We start from the raw sequence: 12,718 nt of genomic DNA on the forward strand, positions 1-12,718 counted from the left end.
TTAAGTTTCTCAAGTAACTCATGATCCTACACAAGTTTGAAAACTACTAAAATCAGCGTAACCATATTTTCACAACCATGCCCAAAATACTGGACATTAGTTGTTTCCAGTGTCTCCTTTCATAAATAATTGTGCAAAGGACATCTTTGTGCATTTTGCAAATTTTACATCCTTCGGACAGTTTCCCTGAACCTATGATCCTCCTGCCTCAGCCTTCTGTGGTGAGTTGCTGGGATTACCTGTGTGCACCACCACACCCAGCAGGTGTGAACCTTTGAAAAGACACTTGATAAACACACATCCCACCTGCACACATGTTTAAGCACACAGTCTGCTCAGGTTTCAGGAGGGCGTCTGTTGACAATTACTTATCTGTATTTGTGGTTTATATGAGCTTTGATTTTCCAGCTCTCTTTTCAACAGCGTTCCATCTTTATTACTGATGGGTTGCAGTAAAGTAGGTAAGGAATGACTGGATGGTCAATAAATGTCCTTCACTGACACAAGTCTGGCCAGCCCATGTAAAACCAGGGCAATGGATGACCATGGGCACCTCGAAACCTCTAGCCAGACACAAACCAGAACTCAAAAGGAGCATCGCAACACCCCAAAGCACCCCTGTCCCACAGGCCACAAGAACAATGCGCTCCTCAATCCAAGGTGACCACCAGCCTTTGGATGCAGATGCAATAGCAAGGATGGGTGTGTAGGTAGGGGCTGGGCTCCCCCTGCCTGATGGAGAGGAATCATCTTTCAAAGAACAAAGACCCCAGCAGCTGTTGGGATTTAGGGACCTCAGAAAGGAAGATAGGTTCACAAAGTCTGTATAGTCAGGCCAGGGCAGATTTGACTTAGGTGGAACTTATGAACTACAACAGAATCAAGGAGAGCCATGAAATGGAATGTCAAGTGCACAACAAACACGCTGTTCTTAGACTGCGTGTTGAAATGGTTTGGGGAAAAAGTAAATGATAGAGACACAAGTAACCAAAAGCAACCCGCTCTGCTCAAAGTCACCAGAACTCATTCATTTGTTTAACCAGCACTTATACAGAATTTACTATGAGCAACCGCTGGTCAAGAGCTTTACCAGTGTTAATTTATTCATTCCTCAAGCCAAGCCGTGAGGTGGCATCACCTGCATTCTATAGATGAGGAAACCGGCACAGAGAGGTTAACTCATCCTGTCACACACTCAGCAAGTGATGGAACCAACATTTAAATCCAGTTCTTCTCCAGAAGGGAGGACTAAGACACATAGGAACTCAGTGCGTGGAAAGAAAGATCAAAGGACGAAGTCGAGGCCACAGAGTCAACAAAAGTAACATTCAGAGCAAAGACACTATCTGCAGACCCTGACACCCCAGCAACATTACAAACCAGACTTCTAGAAGCAGTGTTCCCCTGCCCTGACTCTGGCTGTCTAGCACATCAGTGTAGCTGGGTGCACTTGTGGGTGGCTGAGCACCCCGTGTCTTCTGGAGCAGCATGGCAGACCAGCCCGTGCAAAGGCCCTAGGCACAGGCATGCTCCGAGGTCCCCCTGCCTGCGGGCCTCAGACCGAGGCGCCTACGCCCCTGGGGCCCTAGGGCAGCCATGCATTCTACCTAAAGCCCTGAAAAATCCACCATCAGGGGCCATCCTGCCTCGCTCTGCGGCCTCCAACCACTGCAACCAATTATTTGTGTTGTAAACTCCCATGTGGAAACAATCTCCAGGATTTCCCACCAAACCTGGCTGGCCAGTCGGCTGGCTGGTGGCTCACACGCCACACTTTGGAGCAAGCCAGCCTCCCCCTTTAAACAAACACATTAAGTTAATAATAACACCAGCCACATTTGACAGCCACGTTTGCTAATTAATTCCCATTTGTTCCTTCGGCTAGAAAGGTGGGTAGGACTGGCCCAAGTTACAGGATGAATTTTCCAGTTCCAAATCAATTTCTCTTCAAGCGGCACCAAAAGGTTGTTGGAGAATTTAACTTAGACTGTCCCCACCCCCATTCAATGTGACCCCGTCCCTCCCACCCCACCCCCTGAGCTGGTGCTCCTACCTGCCTTTGACCTAAACTCCTGCAGACCTGTTTAGAATGGAGATTCTAGAATCTCCACCAACCCTGGGTGGTAACCAGTCCCTGCCCTTCAACAGACATGTAGTGGCTCCTCTCAGTCACCCCTTCCATTCACCTGCACATGCAAATTAACTTGGGAACCTCAGCCATCACCTCATTCCATCCTTCCAACCACTCCTGTCTCCCAGATGAGCAACCATGACTCTTAAGAGGTCAGATGACATGTTCAAGTTCACACAACTCGGAAGCAGCAAGACCACAATCCTATTGTCTGCAGCCTCACCCTTTACCCAGCGATGACTGGTTAAGGAATTTATTCCAGGTGATGTAACTGGCAGCTTCCAGGTAATAAAAGTCTCCATGCCCAGCCTTGGGCTCTGACTGCAGAACCCCTCTCTCCTCACACCTGTCTCCAAAGGCCTTTGGGATCTGGGAGCTGAGGGGCTGAACTGTTTATGGAGGAGGAGGGATGATCCTCTGGGAACCTGCTTCTACTTGGCAACCTCTATTCCCGTGATCTGAAAAAGTTGATTCAAGGAATGCTGTTGCCCGGGCTGCATGCTCCTGGCCGATGGCATCCACAAGTCAGTCTATGCTTGGGGGATCTTCACCCTGACTTGTTTTCAGTTCCCGGCATCTCAAGGTTAGGAAAGTTCATCAGAACGTTCCCACTCTTTGGCCTCACAGTCTAGCCTCTCTCCCTTCATAACGCTTAGTGAGCATTTTTATACCTGCCAGATATTCCCCTGGAGCCATTAACATTCTAGATCATGTTTCATTCTTGCAAACATCAGACAAGACAGGTATTATTGTGGCATTGCTTTGACAGATGGGGAGACTCAGACATAGACCGCTTTTTGTGAGTGTTTCTGTGCCTTTCAAAAGGTCACATGACTGAATCCACCTTTGGACTCTGTTTAAGACTGAGCTGGGCACAGTAGCACATGCCTGTAATCCCAGCTACTCGGGAGGCTGAGGCGGAAGGATCTCAAGTTGAAGGCCAGCCTCAGCAACTTAGCAAGACCCTGAGCAACTTAGTAAGATACTGTCTCAAAATAAAAAATAAAAAAGGTTGGGGATTTGACTCCATGATAAACCTCCTCTGGGTCTAATCCCCAGTACAGAAAAAAAAAAAAAAAAATACTGGTCTCCAGTTATAAGAGGTACTTTTCCATAAACTCCTCCACCTTTCACCCTTCCTCTTTAGAGGCTGCTCAACTCTCAGGACAAATAGCCCCATGGTCTCATTTTTCAATTATTGATGGTTTGTGGGGCTCATGATAGTCATTTCCTGAGAAGACTCAAGGGCCCAGGTGCAGAAATCAATGTTCTCCTCTACCCTGGCCACTGGGCAAGGGGCATTAGCTCTCTCCAAGAACTGAGAACCCAGGTTTCTGAGGTTGTACTAAAACAAAAACCAAACAAAAAACAAGCAAACAAACAAAAAACCTAGGAAGTCGCTTGGCTTTCTGCTTAGTCTGGGCCTGGCTAACCACGTCCCGCCTAGGATCAGCATGGTGGCCAGGACCTCGTGAGTAATAACCCAACTGGGCTCTTCTTGAACCTTAAACTCCATAACCAATAGTAGCATCTGGCATTTTCCTAGGGCCTCCCCAAGAACCCACAGCTCTGGGTCAGACATGATCTCACATCTCCTGGTAATATTAGCATGTCCTTGTGAGTAGGAGGGTGGCCAGAGAGACCTTTCTCTTTGGAGATGGAGACACTGGGACACAGGGGGAAGATCTGATTTGCCAGAAGCGAGTCGCAAGAAGTGAAACAGCTCCCATTATCCACAGCAGGCTCCACTCTCAGCCGGGACCGTGAAAGGAAGTAAGAGTTTCTAGGTCTCCCTAAGCAGCCAGACTGGAGCTGGCTCCCTCACACTTGTGTGAAGAAAGGCAATGGCCCCTAGACAGGGGGGTGAACAGTTTGGCCATTATCTGCAGTCATCCCTTCCCCCTTAGCTGCCCTGGCCATAGATAACCACACCACAGGCTGTTCTGGACACAGCTGGCTGCCTGTGGTCTCTGCTTGCCTGCCCCCCATGCTGGGATCCAGACACCAGATGGCAAAGATACCACTGGCCTGGAGAGCTTGGTTTTAACTCAGTCCTAGAGCTAGCCAGGCTGCCGGCCACCAGAGCAAGGCCCCCGAGGGCTTCTCCTCCAAGCCTGCCTCAGGCACATGGCTAAGACAGAGCTTGCCAGGCAAGGGGCAAGACATACAGCTGACTCCAGTCTCCTCAGGGTCTCCCCAGGCTGGCCCTGGGTCCCTAGGAACCTCTTCTGAGATGGCCCAGAGGATGAGCAAGCCTGACAGGTTAGCTCGGTGCCCTGATTCCTTCTCTACCAAGACAACTCCTACCTCTGCCCTTCTAAGCCTTTCTGCTGACCCCTCCCCTCTGATGGCCTCTATGACTCCAGCCCACTCAATTTGTTCCCTCATTCAGACCCACCCAGGTGAGCCCCTCGGCCTTGCTTTCCTACCCAGCTTCCTAGCCCATCCTCGGTGACTGATTTCTGCAGAGAATGAGCTAGAGGGACCCCAAAGAGCTGCACTCTGCACATAACAGATGAGGAAACCAGGACCCAGGGAGACCAAGTGACACATCCAGGGCCACCATTTGGTACTGGCAGAACTGGACTGGTTTCCAGGAATTTGGGAAATGTTTGTTCTACCAACTTGCACACAGAAAGTCAATAAAGGTAATTGGAATGGCGGGTGGGGGTGGGTGGAGAACAAATTTCATCCATTTACAGATGAGCCAACTAAGGCCCCGAGGGGTGAAGAGGCCTTCCCAAGGCCCCACGGTCACACTGTTTGTTAGTGTGATCTCTTAGATACAGACTAACTGGATGAGAGGCCCCTAATCCTGTTGGTGACAGCTGATGCCCAGACAGCATGGTTTTGTAACCTCACTTAGTCACCTATTAACAAGCAACTCTGAAATCCTTCTGTAGGCCGGCCCTCAATCTTTCCATCTGCAGGGTTCCGCATGCATTTCTTCTTCTGAGGGGCCCTGGGACTCATGAATGCTCTGCCACATAGAGATTCAGTTCCCAGTCAGCAAAGAGGTCAACAAAAAGAGTGCTTTCATTTAATTAAAAAAAAAATTAATGGAAAAAATTCTACATTATTCTATAACCAAATCCCTAACTGCCTAGAGAACTCCTACTTATCCTTCAGTGGTGGGTGCCTTGACACAAGGTCTGACTTTCTCTCGTAGCCCAGTAGCTGTGTGCACTTGGTCCAGTTTCTTAGTCCCTTTAAGCCTCAGTGTTCTCTTCTGCCAAATGGGTCTATTACCTCCCTTTTGCAGCCTCTTTGTGGGGTTTAAATTAGCAAACGGCTATGAAAGAATGCCCTGATGTATAAAATGCCTACAGACAAAAGCAAGCATTCATTAGTAACCTAATATCCTACTGGTGCTTGAGAAGGCCCTTGTGGGGTGAGGAGCGCAGGGTGAGCGACTTGGGTAACAGGGCTGCCTTAACGAGCTTCTCTTAATCATCACTGCACCTCGCTCCTGTGCCTAGATCTTTCTAAACTCTTCCTGAACTCTGCCATCCCCAGCTCACCCCGCCCACATCCCATAGTCCCTCTCTGTGACACTCCTCAGCCTACCTTGACTGCAGAGGGAAGGAGCCCCTGGGAGCTCCCAGGAAAGGGCTTCAACCTGCCTCCAATCTTGAGAGGGCTCCCACCACGCCTCTTCTTACAGTGGTGTCAGCAAAGCCACACAGAATCTGACTGACGCCTTCCTTGGGGGAAGAACGGGGTCTCAGTCCTCTCAGGTAGCTTAGGGGCCTCCTACGGGAAGGCTGAGTGGCTTGGACCAGCCTGGCGGCACCTGCTCCAGGGCACCTCCCATTCTCTAAACCCCACACTAGATCCAAGGGAGGGACCAGGAACTGGCATTTATCAATCTTCTATTGTGTGCTGATGTCGTTGTCCATATTAGCTCTACTGCTCATAAACCATGAAGGGGGTCGTTATCCCTATTTAACAGATGAGCAGAAACAAGTTCCAAGATCCACAAGATATAAGGGATGGAACAGGAATCCAGACGCAGGGTTCTCACCTCCCAACTCAGGCCCGGCGGGTGGATCCCACACCCGCGGTCATTTCCTGAGTCTCTACACAGCAGGTTTACTGGAGTAGATCAAAAGAAAAGAAAATATCAAATTCCCTAGGCTTCTGAAATTTTTTAAGATTCTGCTCTCACAATAAATATTGGAAATGAACATAAAAAATAAAAACAGTTGCTGGTAGGATAAGTAACTTTAATATTCCATTACCTTCTCAAAAGAAAAAAGTTCCCCTCTTAATAATTTTCTTTTCCCAAAATGAAGAGCTGATATCCATAAATAGTAGAATTAATATCCCCGGACCATTTCCTATGCACAAAGCCTTTTACAGGAACGTTGCCATTTAATTTACCAACAGCCTGTGCAGTAGGCACTATTGCTATCTGTTTTACAGATGAGGAAACTGAGATGAAGAGATTTGCCCCGGGTCACTGAGTTAGGGAATCTGAGCCTCAGTAATTTGATATTGGAGCCTGTACTGACCCATCATGCTTAATATTACCAAATCTGGAATTTCCTGGACAACATGCAGAGCATAACCCAGAGAAGGTGCCTACTGTGTGTGAATACCAGAGAGTCAATAAAGAGTGAGTATGTAATAACTGTTGAATGCACAGGGAGGGAGGGAAGGAAGGAAGGAAGGAAAGAAGGAAGGAAGGAAGAGTAAGCGGATGATTTGCTAGGAGTTCTTAAGGATGACTCATGCACATGGAGGGGTTGAGTCAGCCATCATCAAGGTGTTCTAGATCTTTCTCACTGCTCCCCTTGGAAAGCAGATGTAGAGAGTATCAGTGGAAGCAGGCACTGCCTGCAGGAGCTGTCTTCTCATCGCTTCTGCTAAGGAGACCCTGACTGTGCCCTGCCCCCAGGACAACATCTCCAGGCTGGTGTCACCTCAGGTGCACCAGGATTAGGCAAACAGACACCTGCCACAGATGGAGATGAGTCCCAGAAGCTCCCATGGGAAGGAGCCCCAGACCCACAAATGTTTTCTGAGCTTTGACACAGAAGGGCATCCGGGTGAATCTGACAAGCCTCTGCCCTCAGAGTGACCACCTAAGAATAGCTCCAAAACAACTGTGCTTCCCACTTCCCTGCGGAGGACAGTCTCTCTTGGCCACTTCTCATCCCCACCTGCCCACCACTGGTTCTGTTCTTTTCTCCCCCCATGTCTCCTTTCTGCCTTCTCCCCACAACCCTAGGATCCAGCCTCCCTCTGCAGCTTCATTTCTCACCATCACCCCCTTCCTTCTCTAAGGGACCCCTAAAAATGCCACTTTTCCCCCTCTATGCATATACCCCCTCTTTTGCTTCCCCTGCAGTATTCCCTCTGCCTGCGAGGCTCTCTGTGTCCCTCTGGTGATCACGTAGGCAATTCTTCAAACCTCTGCTTAGATGTCCCCTCCAAAAGTCTTCCTTGATCCCCAAAGTTTAGGGCCCCTGCCAAAGCCCTCGATGGCATTTCCTGCCTTGGCCTGTGATTCATATAACCACTTCATTGCTTTTAATCTCCACAAGGGATGGGCCGGGTCTATTTTTCACAACTTGATCCCGTTCCCTAGCACAGCATCCGGCACGTAGCACTGGCTCTTCAGTAGCTTCCAGGTCCCTGACACAGCACAATTCAGAACCTGCTTATTTCGGGGAGGTTGAGGAATATGGTGAAAGGAATTATTGAATTAGATTAAGCCTGTTACCACAAGGCCCTGCTGTGGCTGGAAATCCTTTCTCAGATGCCCAGAGACCTAGAAACCAGGGAAGAGACACAGCTTCTTGAGTGAAAGACTCCCCAACTCCAGGTATGGAGAGCCTGGCAGCTCAGCTCAGCTCAAACCTTCACCCAGTGCAGGCTCCTTGCAGGAAGTCTGGGATTGGGAGTGAGGGTGGGGGGAAGGGGAAGATCTATAAACCACACAATCCTGGCTGAAAGCAAACTTCAGTCCAGGACATCACTGGGCTCTCCTCTTCCCCCACCCCCAGGGACCAGCAAGCAAGAACCTAAGTTTGTATAAACAAGGCCACAGGAAAACCAGTCCCTTATCTGTTATCAGTTCTCTTGCTCTAGCTCAACCACTTTGCTGGAACAGTGGTGGGAGGAGGGAGCTGCCCAGACTCCTCCCCTCTCTCCTTCATCTTTGCTCCCTGGCCAGCTCCTCCTCCCCCAGTGGTGGCTGGGCTCCCAGGTCACTGCTCCCCGCCAGCTGGAGAAGGGAGGCGTAGCTATCTTAGCAAGCCAAGTCAAGGCTGAGTCTCTGATTGTCGGTGCTGGGGAGGGTTCCTCCTTCCTCCTCCTTCCCTTGGGATGGGGTCTCGGGTGTGTTTATCTGTGGAGGAGGGTGAGAGAAGTGGGCAGCAGGGGGACTTCAGTACCCCTAGGGTCCTAGACTCCAGCTGTGTCATCTAGGACAGGAGGCTTGCATTAGAGTCTTGTGATGTCCAGATATCCAATTGGAACACAAGGGACGAGAGTTCATTAGGTACAAGGCCTCTTCCTGCTCCAAAACTCTGTAAGCACCAGATAGAAGGCCGCAGGGAAAGGTTGTGGCCCCAGCGAGTCTGACCGTCTGACTGTCTCCTCTTTGGACTTCTAATTACGTAAGACTGGTGCTGACCCAGGAAGAGGGGGTGGCAGCTAATGCGCTCCAGACTGTCACGTCACACCAGAGGCACCACAGCCTGAAAGAAATCTGGGAGTCTAAGGCATCAGGTTCCATGAAATAAAAATATCTGAGGCACATCCCTAAGAAAATAGACTTCTATACTCCTCAGACCAACTGAACTGTGAAGACAGGGGAAGAGGCAAGCTTCTCCCCCCTCACCCGGCCATATGCCCTTTTTTCCTCCCAGCATAACCTGAGGGGTCCTTGGAGAAGGTCAGACAGGGAGAGTGGACTCCTGTCCCACAAGGCAAAGCAGATGAAGGTGGAGTTCTTCAGATCTACAACAACGTAGAAAGATTCAAAACCTGGCCAGGTCAGGGGATGTTTGGGGATGGACATGCTCCCTGAGACTAAAAGAAACCAAAACCCCTTGAAGCAGATGTCAGGAGACTGAAGGTATAATGTTGTGACAATTTAGGTATAGCAGGAAGGGTCAAATTGCTCTGTATGTGTGTGTGCGCGCAAGTGTGTGTTGCTAGGGCTCAAACCCAGGGCCTGTGCATGCTAGGCACAAGTCCTACTACTGAATCAGCCCTAGCCCCAGATTGCGTCTTAAAATAATTCATTCTGCAAAAAATAGATGTCAAAGGGCCTCTTGAAGTCCTTAAGTTTCACCAATGACAAAAGGGAGAAAGACTTCTATCAGTCCCTTGTGTAGTTAGTGTAATTTTTATGCCCATGCCTTCCCCCAAATGTAAAGTAGATGAATTTTTTCCCTTTTGGCTGAAATGGAAGACAAAAATGACTCAGTTCAACATTCTTTAAGAAATGTACAAACTCAAGAGCAATATGGTCACAAAATTTTCCCCCCAAAGACCTGGAAGTATCCGGAACTGAAACCTATGGGTTCTTTCAACCCAGTGTTCTTGCAATACATTACCCAGAAGATGGCTGTGAATGGTATTGACCCACTACAAGTCTATTTTTATGTTTGTCACTCAAATCTTGGTTTCCTGTATGATGTACATTATTTCAAGTAATGTTCATTTATCCATGCAAATAGATTTTAAAATCTTAAAAAAAAAAAAAGATTCACCAATGAACAAAGGAGACCAAGACTCTTTTCTCGTGAAACTTATATTCTATTCTTATGCTTATTTATGACTCCATCCCAAGTTCACCAACTGAATTTTGAGTTCTCTGTATCTCACAAGAATTTCTGAGGCTGGTATAGTAACCAAAACAGCATAGTACTGGAATGAAAACTTACCCATAGACCAATGAAACAGAAGAGTCAGCAATAAACCCAGACATCTACAGCCAACTGAGTCTTGACAAAGGAAAAAAAACATGCATTGGAAAAAGGACTCTTCAACAAATGGTGCTGGGAAAACTGAATATCCACAGGCAGAAAATTGAAACTTGACCCCTAACCCTAACCTTGTACAAAAACCATCTCAAAATGAATCAAGGCCTTAAATGTAAGACCCAAAACTCCAAAATTACCAGAAGAAAACACAGGTAAAACATTTCAAAACATTGGTACAGGAAATGCCTTTTTGGATCTGAGCCTAAGAAACACAGGAAACAGAAGCAAAACATTGACAAATGGGAATTATATCAAACAAAAAATTTCTGTACAGCAAAGGAAATAATCAACAGAATAAAGAGATAGTCAACAGAAAGGAAAAAAATATTTGTCAACTATTCATCTGAAAAGGATTAGTATCCAGAATACATAAGGAACTCAAATCTCTTTTTTAAAAAAAGATAATTCTATTTAAAGATGGGCAAATGATCTAAATAGATACTTTTCAAAAGAAGAAATACAAATGGCCAACAACTGTATGAAAAAATGCTCAGTGGTCAAAAGGGAAATGTAAATCAAAACAATAATTAGATATCATCTAACCCAGAAAGAATGGCCACAATCAAAAAACAAGAAAATAAGCCACGTACAGTGGCCCACACTTGTAATCCCAGCGGCTCAGGAGGCTGAGACAGGAGGATCGCAAGTTCAAAGCCAGCCTCAGCAAAAGTGAGGTGCTAACCAACTCAGCAAGACACTGTCTCTAAATAAAATACAAAAAAGAGCTGGAGTTGTGGCTCAGTGTTTAAATGTCCCTGGGCTCAATCCCTGGTACCAAATAAAAAACACATAAATAAATAACAAATGCTGGTGAAGAGGTGGTGCTGTTAGTGGTACTACAACCATCATAGAGAACAGTATGGAGGATCCTCAAAAGACCAAAAATAGATCTACCAGGTGATTCAGTTATCCTGCTTTTGAGTGTATGTCCATAAGAAATGAAATCAGCATACAAAGAGATATCTGAACACCCATGTTTATTACAGCACTATTCACAATGGCTAAGATAGGGAATCAATCTTGGTACCCTTCAACAATGAACAGATTTTTTAAATGAAGCATATATTTACAATGAGTATGATTTAGCTATAAAGAAGAATGAAATCCTGTCGTTTGTAGCAAAATGGATGACAGAGGAACATTATGGTAAATGAAATAAGCCAGACACAGGAAGACAAGCACTGTATGTTCTCTCTTATGCAGAGGCAAAGAAATGCCAACCTAAATGTAGAAAAGTTATTAATAGAGGTCAGAAAGGTGGGGGCCAGGAGGAGTGTAGATAAAAGGAGGTTGAATTTGATCAGTGCACACTCTATGCAAGTGTGGAAATATCACATTGAACTCCATTAATATGTACATAAACACATGCTAATCAAAAATAAAACAACTCTTTAAAAATAATTGGTGAGGCTGAACCTCATGGCCTAAAGCAAAACTGCCTTTAGAAACCTTTACTTGCTCATTGGAGGATTAGAGTTCTCTGTCCCAGAACAGTGTAGGTTTGGCCATATGACATGCTTTGGCCAATGACTATAAGCAGGAGTGAGATGTGTCACTTCCAGATGAAGTTTTAAAATTAGCGATTGATTCAACTTGTCAGTCTCTTCTCCCTCTGCTATGAAAACATGTGTGTTCCAAATTGAGGTGTCCCATGTCACTCCATCAGGTGAGAATGGAAACCACTGAGCAGTCTTAGCCAGCTCACAATGGGTTTGCATTATGTGTGAGAAAAGACCTTCATTGTTGTGAGCCACTAAGATTCTGTAGTTGTTACCACAGCACATCCACATACACCTGGACTTCCTGTTTGTTCATTAGTTGCACCCCAGGAAAGTTGATTCTATTCTTTTTTCTATTTCCCTCCTGACTTTCGATGGGAAATGATCAAACAATTCCAGTAGATGACATTAAACACCCCCATAGACCACATGGACCCTCCCGACTCTTCCTTTACAGTGGAAATTCTCCCCATAAGATTTTTTATTATATGCCATTATTAAACCCACAGCTCCCCATACTCTTCTTTTTGTGATTCGAATGACAATGTCTCCTAGAGGTGGGTCATCATATCACATTTGTTAAAACAAGGGAACCATCTAACACAATCTATATATTCCAACCTGAACATTCTAGAGCTATATAAAACATAGTCATAGGGCTAGGGATATGATTCAGTGGTAGAGCACTTATTTAGCATGTGCAAGGACCTGGGTTCAATCTTGACACCAAAAAAATAATAAAAAAATAAAAATTAAAAAAAAAATTTATGTCCTTGTCCTCATCCTGCACTCTAAGGAGCATCCCACCTTGGCCCACTATCTCCCATCCCTCTATGGCAACAGTCTCTCCTTACAGTCCCCATTCTTGCTCCTTAGTACATGCATCAGCTGCTTGTCAAGAGTACTGATCCCCTGGGCCACTGAAGTCCTTTCCTCTTTCTCTGTTACTTCCCTGGCCAACCCAGAGCAGGCCATGGATATTGGGTGGAGTACCCAGAGCTCGAGTCCCCAGATTAAAAAGACTGGGAAGCAGCTAAGGAGTACTTATTCAGGCCAGGATAGAGGCTGCCATCTGTGCCATTTGGCAG

Source organism: Sciurus carolinensis, chromosome 2 (genome assembly GCF_902686445.1).
Source record: "Sciurus carolinensis chromosome 2, mSciCar1.2, whole genome shotgun sequence".
Taxonomy (NCBI): domain Eukaryota; kingdom Metazoa; phylum Chordata; class Mammalia; order Rodentia; family Sciuridae; genus Sciurus; species Sciurus carolinensis.